Genomic DNA, 16290 nt, shown 5'->3' with positions numbered 1-16290 from the left:
TGGAAAATAAACATGTTTGAAAGATTCAGGCAATAGTGTACTGTACATGTTCAGCCTTTAGAACTGGCTAACAGCACACTCATGCTGTTTCACAGAACTCCTTCAGGAAGATTTATATCCTATTTATTACAAATAAAAATATTAATAAACGAAATATGGAAATTTTAAACTATAGCTGTGTATAATATTGTTCACAAAATAGAAAAGTTACCTCAGTTATTGAAGCAATATTACATCATAATCTCTATAAGCTTTTTTTTTTATCCCCAGGGCAATATTTTACTCCCCTTCCATTCAAACCGATCACTGTAGATACTGTATATAGTAATTACAACACTTGAGAATGGAACCCCATAGTATTTCCCTTCCAAATTTCCCCCAGAGCAACAGATGTGCTGTGCATTTAAAAAACATTGCATAGCGGAGGCAAAGGGACCCCGCCCAATCCTATAAATAGACTCCAACCAATTGTCTATATTATTATGGGATGTGCCTGTTCAGTTTGAACATTGGAGAATAGAGAACCTTGAAAATCCCTTTGCTAGCAAAGGGCCAGAAACCCATAATTACAAATGACAGAAGAGCACCCCTAGATGCCTTGCTATAACTGAGGAAAAAGAAATGGAGTGACTTTTCATACACATTTCCTGTTAGAAGGCCATGGCTGAAGAGACAATAATAGATGTAGATGATGCAGTTGTACAGGCCAGTGTAATATCAAAAATACCAGCTGAACAATGATATTGGCACAAAAATATTACTCAGCTTGTGTGAAGGGAATACTCATCATATAGTGGGCACATGATATGTGGGATAGGCCAGTGATTAGGACACCAGCTTAGGCTGTGGGAGACCCAACTTCAATTCCTTTGATTGCCACAAACATCCTGGGTGACCCTAGGCAAGTCACTAAGGGCTTATCCACAGGAACTTTTAGTTTGTGGCAAGCTGGGGTATGACTCTACCGCTCACTAGCCTGCTGAGATCTAACTGTCTCCCTTTGATCTAGTCCTGTTTCAAAGAGGACAAATTGCACTCACTGTTAATGCGCATCGGCAGGGTCCACAGAGGCAATTCGCATGCGGCAGTACAGTGTGGGAAAGATGCACACCTCAGCTTGCGGCAAACTAAACACTTATGTAGATGAGCCCTTACTCTCTTTGTGCCTCATTTCCCCATCTGTGAAATCGGAATAATAGTACTTCCCCACTTTACGGGGTTTTTTAAGGATAAATACGTTAAAGACTGTGAGCCACTGTGATAGTACGATGATGGGGGCCATATAAATGCTTAAGAGAAATATAAAATAGCTGCCAGATTAAAATAGGGGGTGGAGCTCTATTTAAAAATGAATGATTATCATTATACAGTGCCAGACAAATGGAGTGATTGGTCTAAGCTACTAGATGATGCAATGGATTTCTGCATGAATATTGTCCGATAGTTTGTTTAGAGTTTGTGCAGGGTCACTGGAAAAATATGTCATGGAAATTTTTTTGCTTTAGTGTGGAATTAAGAGTTTTTGCAGATTTCAGTGTCAGTTTGTTAAAATTCCACTGATGCAGGAAGCCTGAGGTGGAGCAAGAAGCATTGTTCTAACTAGATCTCACCTGAGCCCCAATCCAGAAAAGCAAACTAGTCCATGCCTAGAGCTAGGCATCTGCTTAAAGTGCTCAGGACACTGCAGAGAAGAGCGGAGGTTACCAAGGCAGTTCCAAAGAGGGTTTATTTCTTTTTTCCTCTTGGTTCTTAGATTCAAGAGGACCTGAGGGTATTATTAAAGTCTGCACTGTAGGCAGAGAATGAGTCTTGTATAACATATGCATGAGAAACTCATCACTCCTCGAGGGAGTTACAGGAAGGTTCTGTGATGGATGTCTTACTATTTATTGGGGCTTGATAACAAGTGTGTAAACTTTAAGTGTAAACTTATTATTACAAAGTTGCTTTAAAAAAATCCTACAACTGGAACCACAGATCTCACTGAAAAATATATAACCTTTTTAATTTGTTCTGATTTCTAGATAGAGTTGGGTTGGCAGTTGTCAACAGAATGTATTTTTCATTCCAAATTTTATGTTTCTGCTTCCTTTTCCTTCTGGAAAAAACATGAACATGAAAAATGATGAAGCAAAAGCCTAATTAATTTTTTTCAAAAAACAATTGAAAAAAGGTTTGGATAGTTCTGAGTCCAGGATAATGCTCAGTGTGGTTCTTACATTATCTGCTTTCAGTGGCATTGTAACTGAGAGCAGAATTTGGTGCATGATTTTTAATTTGTTGATGCTAAATTAAGCAAAATAATTTTCAAAAGCAAAACCAGTTGATTTTCACATAAATCCTGCAAATCCTACAGATAATGCTCTAACAGAAAGCAAACAGAGCTTGCTTCTGCAGTCCTGACCTGGGAAGAATTCCCATTGAAGTCAATGGGAGATTTACCGATATCAGGACTATGGCACTGGGCACAAAGTTTGAGATTTTTAAAGCTGCATTATGGGGCTTGGAAGCTGGGCATCTACATCCCTTGGGTAGCCTTGAAATTCTCAGCTAAAGATTTCCCAGGAGCATCTTGCAATTTTTTAAATACCATGTTACACTATTAATATATGCTAAGTAGAAAATTATTCTGTAAATAGACAATTTCACTGAGGTTGGCTTGGGTGATTATTGTAGTAGAGTCAATAGAGCCTGATATGTTGCAAATAAATAAATAAATCCAGAGAAAGTCTGTCTGCACTACCTCACCTAACACAGGTGAGGACAGTGGGGAGAAGACAGAGTGAGTGTTTAAAACAATGACACCACAAAAAGAAGGATAAACATAAATAAGTCTCTTGTCCATCTTATCTTAAAATTGCTGTATCCTATTCAGAGTCAGCACAAGTAGAATATTGCACTGAAAAATTCTGCATGCTTAGCGGCTCTATCCAAAAACCTGCCTTTTGTAAAGTTCATATATACCTTTCTTGATCTGTTTATTATAAGGGACAATAAATTGCTGAGCAGTGAACATTCAAGGCCTGAGAGATTTTATCAGACATTAAATGGTGCTTAAAAATGTTAGATTTAGCAAATTTTGTGTGATTTAGTAGGTTGTGGGAAGAATTGCACATTCAGGTCTCCCATACATCAGCTGACTCTGTTCCTTTTCTAATTCCGCATACAGTTTCTATTAACACTCTGCCAATCTTCTGGGAAAGTCTGTCAAACAAAAGTTTGGAACGTGACTTGCACAGATTGCTGATTGCCTTTCACAAGCTGGACATTTTATGAAGTCCTTCATGGATGACAGTGTTTTGTTTTTTAATGTATTCCATAGTGGAAGAATACTGAACTAAGCCACTGTGATCACACTTAATCGACTTGCAAACAATTCACAGAAAAGAATTCATTATGTAACTATAGAGAATTCAGGCCATTTAAGGATAGTGCCGTTATGAATAAAGTTTATTGAAACCAAAATGCTTGAATTTATTTATAGATCTCATGCACAGATGAAGGGAGGAAAAGGATTTGAAAATGGCCAATGTACCAGCAACAACAGCTGCTCCAGTGGAAGTTAGCTACAGCATGTCATGGAGATAAGTCACTAAGGGTGGACTTTTCAAAAGTGCTCAACATTTGGCCAGCTCTTTGCCTGTTGAAGTCAATGGTAAGTCTCCCAGAGTTAACAGAATTAAGCCAAAGTCCACTTTAGATCTTAAAAGAAGAAGACTGAAGCTAATATTATATTTAGTGATCCAGCTAAATTTAAGACACAGCATTTCAGAACTCTGAACATTGTGCTGTCACAGTTGAAGAAAACGTGTGTTAGACTCCATTGTCAAGGGACTGGCTAGAGTGGTCATATACCTACACATGCAAATTCATAAGACAGAAAGTGATGCTGCCACACGCTCAGATGCTAAGAGGTACCTTTCTGGAAAAAACAGTAAATTCAAAAAAGATGTATTTACAGTTTGAGATTCTTTCTGTCAAGCCAGGAGTGAGCATTTTGAGAGCAGTAGCAGTTTTGTCCAGGATTTCCCATCATGGCCCACTTTGAAACCATAATGACTCAAGTGGAGGAAAAATGAACCAACTAATGATTTCAAACATTGTCCTTAAACCCTGTGGTAAGCTCTGGTGTCAATACATGAATGAAATTTGTATTAACTCACGTCAAAGAGTGGTACGTATAATGTGTATGTGAATACTTGCTGCCACCAAAACTGCTAGCTCATAAATGTCATGGTGATGGGGCTCAGATACACAGGTGTAAATCAGGAGTAATTCCACTGAAGCCAGTGGAGTTACACCAGTTTTAGAAGTAGTGCGAGATCAGAATCATGCCTGCTGTCACTGTAACCCACATGCTTGTACTGTAGCTACTGATACATATTTAGTCTAAAAAGGGGAGAGAAGCAGCGGGAAGGCGACCTGGGTTTTTGCTGTATCATCTGTGTCCTTGCACATGTGCAGAGACCAGGGCCTGGCACATAGTTTAAATGGGCCCATAGGAATCTTGAAAAGGTGCGTGTGGTAGTTACAGGGCATGCTCTGTAGCTGTTTCTGAAGCTGCACAAAAGGTTTCCATTAAGGGCAAACAGTCTAGCAGGTTCCACACATCCACTATGTAAGATCTCTTTGGGGAAAAGGCTGCAAATAGGAGAAGAACACAGGACCAAAATGTGTCCAGATGAGAGCTGTGTCCTAGAGCCTGTGCCACTGAATCCAGACCACAGACTCCTTAACTCACTGGAAGCATAGGAGATGACAATTATTGAGTCCAAGACTGAGTTTTGGCCTGTGCTTCAGTGAGAAGTAGGCTGAAGTAAAGGAAAAGTGCATATTTGGATACAGACTGGCTAACCTAGTGAGGAGGGCTTTAAACTAGGTTGGACAAGGCACGTGACAAAAGCCTACAGGTAAGTCAAAAACATGGAGATCTGGGAGAATGGTCAGAAACTGGGGGGATCATGGGCCATTATAGCAGGGATAAGGGAGAGACAAGAGAGACCTTAAGAGGGAAATCAAATCAGTATCTTAGATGTCTGTATACAAATACGAGAAGTATGGGGAATAATCAGGAAGAACTTGAAATGCTAGCTAATAAACACAACTATGACATAGTTCGCATCACAGAGACTTGGTGGGATAATACGCATTACTAGAATATTGGTATAGAAGGGTACAGCTTGATCAGGAAGGACAGGTAGGGAAAAAAGGGAGGTGGTGTTACCTTATAAATCAAAGATGTATACACTTGGACTGAGGTTAAGATGGAAATATGAGACAGACTTTTTTAAACTCTCTGGGTAAGGATAAAAGGGGTAAAAAAAGCAAGGGTGATAGTGGTCTACTACAGATCACCTAACCAGGAAGAAGAGGTGTATGAGGCTTTTTTTAAACAACTAACAATATCATTCAAAGCACAGGACTTGGTGGTGATGGGGGACTTCAACTACCCAGACACCTGTTGGGAAAATAACACAGCAAGTCACAGATTATCCAACAAGTTCTTAGAGGTACTGGAGACAATTTTTTATTTCAGAAGGTGAGAAAGCTACTGTGGGGACGCTATTCTGGGTTTGATTTTGAGAAATAGGGAGGAACTGGTTTAGAATTGAAAGTGATCATGAAATGGTAGAGTTCATGATTCTAAGGAATGGTAGGAGGGAAAACAGCACAATAAAGATAATGGATTTCAAGAAGACAGACTTCAGCGAGTTGGTAGATAAGATCCCATGAGAAGCAAGTCTAAGGGGAAAAACAGTTCAAGAGAGTTGGCAGTTTTTTTAAAGAGACATTATTAAGGGCACCAGAGCAAACTATCCCACTGCCTAGGAAAGATAGGAAGCATGGCAAGAGACCACCCTGGCTTACTCAGGAGATCTTCAATGATCTGAAACTCAAAAGAGAGTCCCACAAAAAGTGGAAAGTAGGTCAAATTACAAAGAATGAATATAAACAAATAACACAAGTATGTAGGGACAAAATTAGAAAGGCCAAGGCACAAAACGAGATTAAACTAGCTAGAGTCATAAAGGATAATAAGAAAACATTGTACAAATACATTAGAGGCAAGAGAAAGACCAAGGACAGGGTAGGCCCATTACTCAGTGGGGGAGGGGAGAGGAACAATAACAGAAAATGTGGAAATGGCAGAAGTCCTAAATGTCTTCTTTGTTTCAGTTTTCATCAAAAAGGTTAGTAGCGATTGGACGTCTAACATAGTGAATGCGAGTGAAAATGAGGTAGGATCAGAGGCTAAAATAGAGAAAGAACAAGTTAAAAATTACTTATACAAGTTAGATGTGTTCAAGTCACCAGAGCCTGATGAAATACATCCTAAAATACTCAAGGAACTGACTGAGGAGATATCTGAGCCATTAGCAATTATCTTTGAAAAGTCATGGAAGACAGGAGAGATTCCAGAGGACTGAAAAAGGGCAAATACAGTGCCAATTTATAAAAAGAGAAATAAAGACAACCCTCAGGGAATTGCAGACCAGTCAGCTTAACTTCAGAACCCAAAAAAATAATGGACCAAATAATTAAGCAATCAATTTGCAAACATCTAGAAGATAAGGTGATAAGTAACAGTCCGTATGGATTTGTAAAGAACAGATCATGTCAAACCAACCTAATAGCTTTCTTTGACAGAGTAACAAGCTTTGGGGATGAGGGGAAGTGATAGATGTGGTATATCTTGATTTTAGTAAGGCTTTTGATACTTCTTGCATGATGTTCTCATAAATAAACTAGGGAAATACAACCTAGATCGAGCTGCTATAAGGTAGATGCATCACTGGTTGGAAAGCCGTTCCCAGAGAGTAGTTATCAGTGGTTCATACTCAAGCTGGAAGGGCATATCAAGTAGGAATCAGCAGGGATCAGTTCTGGGTCCAATTCTGTTCAATATCTTTATCAATGATTTAGATAATGGCATAGACAGTACACTTCTAAAGTTTGAGGATGATACCAAACTGGGAGAGGTTGCAAGTGCTTTGGAGGATAGGATTAAAATTCAAAATGTTCTGGACAAACTGGAGAAATGGTCTGAAGTAAATAGGATGAAATTCAGGAAGGAGAAATGCAAAGTATTCCACTTAGGAAGAAACAATCAGTTGCACACATACAAAATGGGAAATGACTGCCTAGGAAGGAGTACTGAAGAAAGGGATCTAAGGGTCACAGTGGATCGCAAGCTAAATATGAGTTAACAGTGTAACCCTGTTGCAAAAAAAGAAAACATCATTCTTGGACATATTAGCAGGAGTATTGTAAGCAAGTAATTCTTCCAATCTACTCCTCGCTGATTAGGCCTCAACTGGAGTATTGTATCCAGTTCTGAGCACAACATTTCAGGAAAGATGTGCACAGATTGGAGAAAGCCCAGAAAAGAGTAACAAAAATGATTAAAGGCCTAGAAAACTTGACTTATGAGGGAAGATTGAAATAAATTGGATTTATTTAGGCTGGGGAAGAGAAGACTAGGAGGGACATAAGTTTTCAATTACATAAACGGTTGTTACAAATAGAAGGGAGAAAAATTGTTCTTGTTAACCTCTGAGGATAGCACAAGAATCAATGGGCTTAAATTGCAGCAAGGTTTGTTTAGGACGGACTTTAGGAAAAACTTCCTAATTATCAGGGTGGTTAATCACTAGAATAAATTGCCTAGGGAGGTTGTGGAGTCTCCATCATTGTCTAATGTGCTGTTAATCTCCAAACATCTGTTAGGGATGGTCTAGATAATACTTAGTCCTGCCATGACTGTAGGGGACTGGACTAGATGACCTCTCACGGTCCCTTCCAGTTGTATTATTCTATGAAAAAGGGGAATGAATTAGTTATACTTAATATTACCTCAGCACCCAACCCCAGCCCTAACCTATTACATCTCCACAAAAAGAGCCATGCAATACAAGCTGAGAAACTCACTACACCCTTGAAAACACCTGAGATCCCACTTATTTCACACCTTTCACAATCAGTGAGTTAGGCCTGGTCTACACTACAGAGTTTTGTCAACAAAGGTCAGTTTTTGTCAACAGAACAGTGGAGGTGTACACACTGAAATGCTCCTCCCACCAATGTAACTCCCATACTACGCTGACGTAATAAAATCTCAACGAGAGGCGTAGGGTGTATGTCGGTGTACTCTGTTTGGCTGTCATTCTTGTCTGCGGGAGCCGTGAAATTGACAAGAAAGCTGAGCAGCTAGAGCCCAAGCCAGAGCTTGGAGAACTGGACAGCTGGACCCTGATTCCGGCTGGGAGCCGCAGCTGAGAATGGACCCTGCTCCCAGCTGGGAGCTGCGGGCAGCGGGGATGGGGGGCACAGCCCAGCATCCTGTAGGGCAGCAAGGCTCCCAGCAGGAAGCTTCCAGAGGAGCTGAGAGACTGGGCTCTCGGCTCCCCACAGTGCCTCTTTTACATCAGTGGAGGACGTGCACCACTGACCCAAGGAGGGTAGTGTGGACATCAGCCACTGCAGTAATTAATGTGTTGGCTGTAAGTCAACCAAACATAGCTCAGCTTATCTTTGTAGTATAGACAAGGCCTTAGACTCTTCAAAATCCCACCTTGGGCACATATGTTGTTATCTCCAAAGATGCATCAGAGTGCCTTATTCCGGGAACTTATATCAGAATAATTTCTTTTCCCTTCTTGTGCACCTCACAAACTGTGTAGTTGCTTTCTCTAACGCCTTTGCCTTTTGCAAGGGTCTTGGAGACTAAGCCAACAACCTCAACTCTTGCAAAACCCTTGGCTCATCCCCTGCATCCCTTCCAGCTCATCCTAACCTCTTCTCCCCCACCTTATTTTGTATTCTTTTATAATTTTCATTATACAGCTAAATTAGACATACACACTCAAACACAATAGTAACACATGCCTTCTTTAGCTGCCCACTTCACTTTGATTGGCACTCTTAGACTTCTGGTATTCCCTCGAATCCTTTCATAGTTGATGCAGTATATCAATTCCAAAGCTGACATCTGCCTTATTTTCCTATAAGTAATTGATTTCTGAAGCATGTTTTGATATTAATTGCACAAGTATTCAGATTTAAGTTTCCCATTTCCAAATTATTGTGAGAGTTGCAATATGGTTTGTCACAGAAATATAGTAACATAAAATTCTACATCCCCTTTATGTGTTGTGTACACATATGGTCAAAAGAAAAGTGGTGGTTTAAACATGGAACACGTAATTCAGCTTACTTACATAACATACTGCAGGAGTAGCATAGAAAAACATACAGGTTTCATCTCTTCTATTTATGTTTCTCTCTATATTTATCAAAGTGCAGTTTCTCAGCTAAAGGCTTGGGACCAAATCCTGGTATTTGCACCAAGTCTGGATTTGTTACCCGCAAGTTTGTTATCCGTAGATACCCACAAGAAAGTGGGAAGAAGGTTTTGCTCCTTGACTGTTGATAGCCATTGAGAACTGCAGGGGTTCTCAAACTTTTTTTGCTGGGACCCCCTTTAAAAATATTTCAAGCTGCGACGACCCTCCCCACCAAAAGTGATGACCTCCCCCCATGCAATGCCACCCTTACTTCTGTGCTGCTGCTGGTGGTGGTGCTGCCTTCAGAGCTGGGCACCAGTCAGCAGCTGCTACTCTCCAGCTGCCCAGCTCAGAAGGGCTCAGGCTGATAGCCGGAGCCCCTGTATGCATGGGGACTGACAGCTTGCGACCCCTCTCCCCCATAATAACCTCATGATCCCTTGAGGGGTCCCGAGCCCCAGTTTGAGAACTCCTGGTTTACTGGATCCTTCTTCTCAACGTTTAATGGCATGAAACAACTCACTTGCACAATAAATATTCTAAGTGGCTAAAATATCCTCCATTCAAATGAATCAATGGGAATATTCAGTATGATTTTGTTTTCTTTTTACCAGCAAGACTAAGTAACCTGTGGATTTGGAATTAGGAATATCTTGATTCTTCCAGCTGACCTTTGAGAGCAGTGACATAATGGCACGCATAGGCAAATAGAATTTATCTGCTAGTGTTTTCACTGTCTTGGCTTTTTAAAATTTCACTAAGATAGTAGTGAAATCAAAGCACTGCATTCACTTCTGTTTACCATTGTTACTGTAACCAGAGGTACCCAGTCTGAGTGGCAGATCATCCAGCTCTTCACAACCTTCTTCCAATAGACCGTCACACTAGTACATGCATGCAAAAAGACTAATAAATTTAAAATACTCTCTACATGAGAACTCTTCCAGATATCCACATAGAGATTATGCTTTCCCTCTTCATTTATAGTCTGATACAATGTGTATTTTTCACTTACAAACGTGGTGCCTGCAAATTAGCAGATTGCAAAAAGAAAACAAAACCTCTTGACAGCTTTCTGAACATTTGATTACTTTCCTTTGGTTTTGGCATGAGTACTTTATTTGAACACACTAAACTTTATTGGCTATGCTTTAAAAGAACACTAACACATACTCTTCCCCTCATGCACAGTTATACAGTCACAAGCTTGAAGCCTTTTCTTAGATAGACAGACCTCTTATTTTGGATCTGAAGGAAAAACATCAGCATCTCCCTCAACTGATTGCATTGTCCTCTGATGTAAGCCATCCATATTGAAGCCTGCCATTGTTTAAGATCGGCAGATGCAGTTTGTGCGTGCATGGTCCTTGTTCCTTTTGGACTAATTAAAAGTAGGCTTCTAGCCTTTTTTCATCTCTGTAGCCCAAGGCCATAGGACATTTCCACTCTTAGTGTTTAGTGGATGTTAGGTAAAGTAATGTTGAAAAAGTGCTCTGTGTTGATTGCTATAATTGCTGACACATTCCTGTGGTACACTTGATCATTAGAACAGCTTGCTTAAAACAATATTTCCTTTGGAAGGAAATCAGTAATTGGGTTGTTAAGCTTCTCTGCTTTGCGTTCTGAGTCTTAATATTATGTTTGCATACAGTGCACGGTTATTGCTTACTAGAGCATGCTGACTTAAATTTTCATTATCCAAATGCATGTTGACTTTACTGGATTCCTTTAACCACTTAATTGCTGCAACATTTCATGCACAAGGCCTTCCAATTTTAGTCATATACATGGTGGGATATTTGAAAACAGTGTAATCTTGTACTACTCTGTGATAAAATGGCTCTGACATTGATTAAATTATCTTGAATGTATCCCAAGACTCAGCTACCAAAATTAATTTATGTGACAGGTTTTAAAAAACATGCAAAAAATACGGTACATAAAGTATCCAAACCTAGTTCCAGAAACCAGAATTTTGCCCAGAAAGCATTTTACTGGCTGAGGCTGAGTTAATGTTGAATTATTGATGAGGTTCAAATGTCAATGGTTATGGAGTGTACAGTAATAGCAGAAGACTGATATGTGTTATTACTCCTTTTCAGGAGAGATCTCTAATGATAACAGGAAAAAACCACCCTTCCATATTTATGCATTAATAGATAATAAGGCCAAAAGGGACCACTAGCTCTGACTTCATGTATAGCACAGGCCATAGGACTTTGCTGTATTAAATCCTGTTTGAACTACAGCAGATCTTTTATGAAAACATCCAGACTTGATTTTAAAATTGCCAGTGATGGAGAAACCACTACAACCCTTGGTAATTTGTTCAAATGGTGAATTATTACCTTCACTGATAACAGTTTGCACCTTATTTCTAGTCTGAATTTGTCTTGCTTCAACTTCTAGACATTGGATCTTCTTATACTTTCACAAGATCAAAAAGCCCTCTTATCAAATTTCTGTTTCTCATGAAGGTACTTATAAATTGTGATCAAGACACCCTGTAACCTTCTTTTTGATATGCCAGGTAGGTTGAGTTCCTTAAGTCTATCCCTATAAGGCCTGTTTTTTCAATCCTGTAATTATTCTTGTCTCTTCTCTGACCCCTTTCCAATTTTTCAGCATCCTCCTTTAATTGTGGACAACAGAAATGGACACACAGAATCCTAGATATGGCTATAACCATGCTAAATACAGAAGTAATACAATTTCTCTACTCCTGCTTGATATTTTCTTGTTTATGCAACCCTTGGATGTAGTCCTTTTGGCCAAAGCATTGCACTGGAAGCTCATGTTCAGCTAATTATACACCATGATGCCCAAGTCTTTTTCAGATCACCGCTTCTTTGGACAGAGTTCCCCATCTTGTAACCGTGGCCTGCATTATTTTTTTCCTAGTTGTATGACCTTACATTTGGCCATATTGAAATGCATATTGTTTGCTTATACTCAGATTCAAGAGATCCAGATCACTCTGTATCAGTGACCTGTCCTCTTCTTTATTTACTACTCCCTCAATATTTGTGTCATCTACAGACTTACCAGTGAAGATTTTGTTTTCTTCCAGGTCATTGTTTTCTTCCATGACATTGATATTACAGGAATTCTTTATAAGTGAAGTGTTGGTGTGAGGCTAAAAAAGATCAATAAATAAAAAAATTATCCAAGAAATCCTGCAGTAACACGCACACACCAGAAATCATACAGCTGGAATTTTCTCAGTGGACCTATAAATCAACCCAAGTGAGTTTTTATAGCACAATGATACCACAATAGTAATATTATAGAGCAGCGGTAGCAATATCTATACAGTATTACACACAAACTACATTAAAGAAATACCATTAAGCTTGCAAAGTCAAGTACTCAAAAATTAGGAAATGTCAGAATTAAGGTTACCTATGCAACCTTAATTCGGCCCCGTTATGTATATGCATTATAATACAATCTTTAATTAGACATTAAGTTCTCACTAAATTTGGTTGCCCAATTTGAGGTACAGTAGAATTCAAGGATGCTGGAACAATTTTTATAGTAGGAGTGCTGATAGAAACCATGTATTTGGTGTTTGTTATTACTACTTCAAGCCAGGGGGTGCAGTAGCACCCCTAGTTTCAGCAGGCCTGGTAGAACTCCAGAGTTACGAACACCTTGGGAATGGAGATTGTTCATAACTCTGAACAAAACGTTATGGTAGTTTTTTTCACAAGTTTACAATTGAACATTGACTTGATACAGCTTTGAAACTTTACTATGAAGAAGAAAAATGCTTTTAACTATATTAATTTAAATGAAACAAGCACAGAAACAGTTTCCTTACCTGTCAAATCTTTTTTTAAACTTTCCCTATTTTTTTAGTAGCTTATGTTTAACACAGTACTCTACAGTACAGCATTTGCTTTTCTTGTTTCTGCTGCCTGATTTTGTACTTCCCGTTCCAAATGAGTTGCATGGTTAACTGGTCAGTTTGAAATTCTGATGTTTGTAACTCTGAGGTTCTACTGTACCTGGGACCTGATTTTCAGAGTACTTAGCATTATATAGCACTTTATATGTTCAAAGCACAGCTCCCATTGATTTCAGTTGCAGCTATGAGTGAGGGCTTCTGCAAGTCAGACCCCAAGGTCTCAAGTTGGGTACCCAGATAATAAGGAACACATTTTTAGTGACCACCTGGGAAAAGTTTGTTTTAGGCAACTTGACTAGCATCAGTAGGAACTCTGTGGCAGAGGCAGGGACAGAATCTCATTTTCCAGGGCCGAATTTACCTGCCTGAACCATGAGACTATCCCTTCTCTTTCTACAATCTCCTGTCTCATCCACTACACTTCTCCCAATTTCTACAACAAATGAAGCAGAAGTTCTATAGGCAACAGCCTCTTTCATACAACTCGAATGCATCCCCAGAGCAGGTCTGTCTTGTTCTTTAATGAGGTTGGGTCCTGTGGCAAAAAAAAATCATATGTGTTAGTGTAATTAAAGACTTTATCATCATGCATATGCACAAGAGGGTTGAATTAAGGATCCACAGGAAGCCTTAATTCTGCCAATTTCTAACTTTTGAATGCTTGATTGTGCAAGCTTAATAATGTTCTTTTAATATAGTTTCTTTCTAAGTAATTTCTTAGGGTTTTTAAAAAGCAAGCTGAAAGAAACAGAAATTCTGTATGTGGCATACTGACACCTACATGGGTCATCAGCAAGGCTGGAACCTTTAGATCCATCACACGGTGGCTTTTGCAACTTGAGCTAACAAAGTAACTGTTAGTAGTGGTAGGTTGTCATCCTTTATGTAGACCAGCACTGAGGTGGATGAGCCATTTTGCCTGTGGTTTTTCATAGATGTTTACCTCTCTCTTCTCTCAGTTCAATTCCACTACCCAATCACCCATGCAAATAGGCATATGCTTTCTATAGGGTGGAAAACATATGCCAAAAAAACCTCTTTCTGCAGCTATATTTCTCCCTGTTGGGGCAAAGAACACCTTCCACTCTGGAGCTTATGTCCATCTGGAGTTCTAGGTAAATAGCTTATGCAGATCAGGTAGCTGTGTGACAGTTCTTCCTCTTGTTCACCAACAAAAGGAAGAGAGTTCCTTACTGAATAGAACTTCAGTCCACAGGGCTTACATATATATATTTGCCTATTATTATGGTTGCACAATATGTGCCATTATGAGACCCTGCTTTCAGTTATTCATAACTGCCAAATTTTAACTGTTTGGGATGAAATTTTCCATGCTGGATGTCTGCCTCAGACTGAAATTTTTGGAAAATATCCGTCAAAAGTTTGTCATTTCTGAGAATGAGATTTGGGGAAAACTATGTTGTTTTGCCATTTAAAAAAATTCCAGTGACCTTCTCTTTGAGGAGCTGTAACTCCCCCATGCTTTGGTGTGGGGGCTTGAAATTTGCCCTGGGGGGGGGTGGCCTTTGTGTCAGTTTTTTTTTTTTTTTTTTTTTTTTTTGCAGTTCCTGTGAAAATCTGCCCAAATGTGGCCAAGTTATAAGACTTTGAAAAATACCACTTTGCACATGTTCAGTAGAGATTTTTAAAAAATAATTTAGCCGCTAAAATCTCCAGAGATTCCATTTTCACTCACCATGCTTAAGCCATTCACAGCTAGTAGAGCCATCCCTACAGAGCAACTGAGCATGCTCCATCTCAGAGCTACAGAGGTGAAACTGTAATTGCTTCTCCTGGCTCTTCTGGGCCAGGGTGAGGCTGGGCATTGTAACTGACAGAAGGAAGCTTGTTTCTACTATGCTCTACAAGACCCCTGATGATGCCTAGGCAGCATGGATGAGGAAGTCACCTGACTTGCATCCAGAGAAAAGCTGAACTGGGGGGGAGGGAAAGGAGTAGGTTGGAACAATTTTGGCAGTATTTGTCCAGCTTTCATAAATATATCCTGTCATATAATCCTTTCTTGTTTATCTGAGATCCAACTTTAGCTTTACCTTTATTTTTCCTTATAAATTCTATTTCTTTATACTGATCACCTCAAAAACTCATTGACAACTCAGGAGGGGTTAACTGGTGAAGGCTCTACAGAGACTGCTGTAGTGACTGGACAGCGTTTCTGACTAGGGAGGTTTGTCCAAAGAGCAATCCACTGCTAAGAACTATCTGTGCTAAAGTCTGATTGCTGAACAGAATAGCAGCAACATTGTGCGAATTAATCCGTCTCAGCCTTCTGAACGCATTGCGTTCTCTGGCTATTTTTCTAGTCTGGAAAAGCATTTCATCAACTACCTTTTTTTCCACATAAATAAACCTTTTTACTGCCATAAAAGAAATACACCACACTCTCCTTGGGAGAAAAAAGATCCCTAACCCAATCCCTCAAATGTCGCTGGTTTTGTAATACAGTCTTTATTGTAGGCTGATATTTTTTAAATGCTACATATTTAAGCCTCTCAGGGAAGCTGCTACAAGTTATGAATAGCCAGGGAGTGGGATTTCAATGTAATTCAGGAATGAAAACTCCCTTTGCTCAGCAAAGAGCAGAATATTCAACCTTTTCATGGAAGCATTGAGTATTCTTTTCAAAGTCATATATCAAAAACCCACATACAGTGGAAACATTTTCCCTCTCTAGAACATAAAAGGAGAGGGAACTTGAATGTTACGCATTCTGAAATGATCCCTTTTCATTACAATTTCAGATTTTTCTCTCCAGAGATCACTGACTTCAAACCATGAAGAGACGGGGAATTGACATCATGCCGTTTCCATTAAAAGCAGCCATGCATAGCCTATATTTTTTTCCTTTTGTCTTTTTTTCCTATTTCACAATAATATTTGCATTCCAAAAAAGTGATTCTCCTTTTTTGATGCACTGAAGTTAAGCCAATGAGCTTAAAGCTGAGGATATTATTCATACTGCTTGTGCCTTCTTTGTTCTGAGCAGGTGGCAGAGAAACCAGCAACATTCACCATAGAAACTAAATTTATATAAAATCCATTAGAAAAGAAAGCATTCAGTCTTTCTTCATTTGG

The 16290-nt window shown here is 39.3% G+C and overlaps 1 long non-coding RNA gene across 2 annotated transcripts in view; it reads left to right on the top strand.

Annotated features, from left to right (window-relative positions):
- Positions 1–16048, top strand: part of LOC137152226 (uncharacterized) — a 47714-nt gene extending 31666 nt beyond the window's left edge. Inside the window, exons 2-4 of one of the 2 annotated variants that reach the window (XR_010919494.1) lie at positions 3485–3655; positions 12355–12530; positions 15957–16048. This is a non-coding gene — a long non-coding RNA (uncharacterized lncRNA). Of the gene's footprint in view, positions 1–3484; positions 4159–12354; positions 12531–15956 lie in introns of those variants that run through there. The other variant, XR_010919493.1, reaches the window with a different exon arrangement.
- Positions 16049–16290: the final 242 nt, after the last annotated feature.

Source organism: Emydura macquarii, unplaced genomic scaffold, assembly GCF_026122565.2.
Source record: "Emydura macquarii macquarii isolate MOO-44397 ecotype Brisbane River unplaced genomic scaffold, CSIRO-AGI_Emac_v2 contig_1146, whole genome shotgun sequence".
NCBI classification, from domain to species: domain Eukaryota; kingdom Metazoa; phylum Chordata; order Testudines; family Chelidae; genus Emydura; species Emydura macquarii.
Note: the sequence above shows the minus strand (reverse complement) of the source record. Positions and strands in the feature narration are given on the sequence as shown.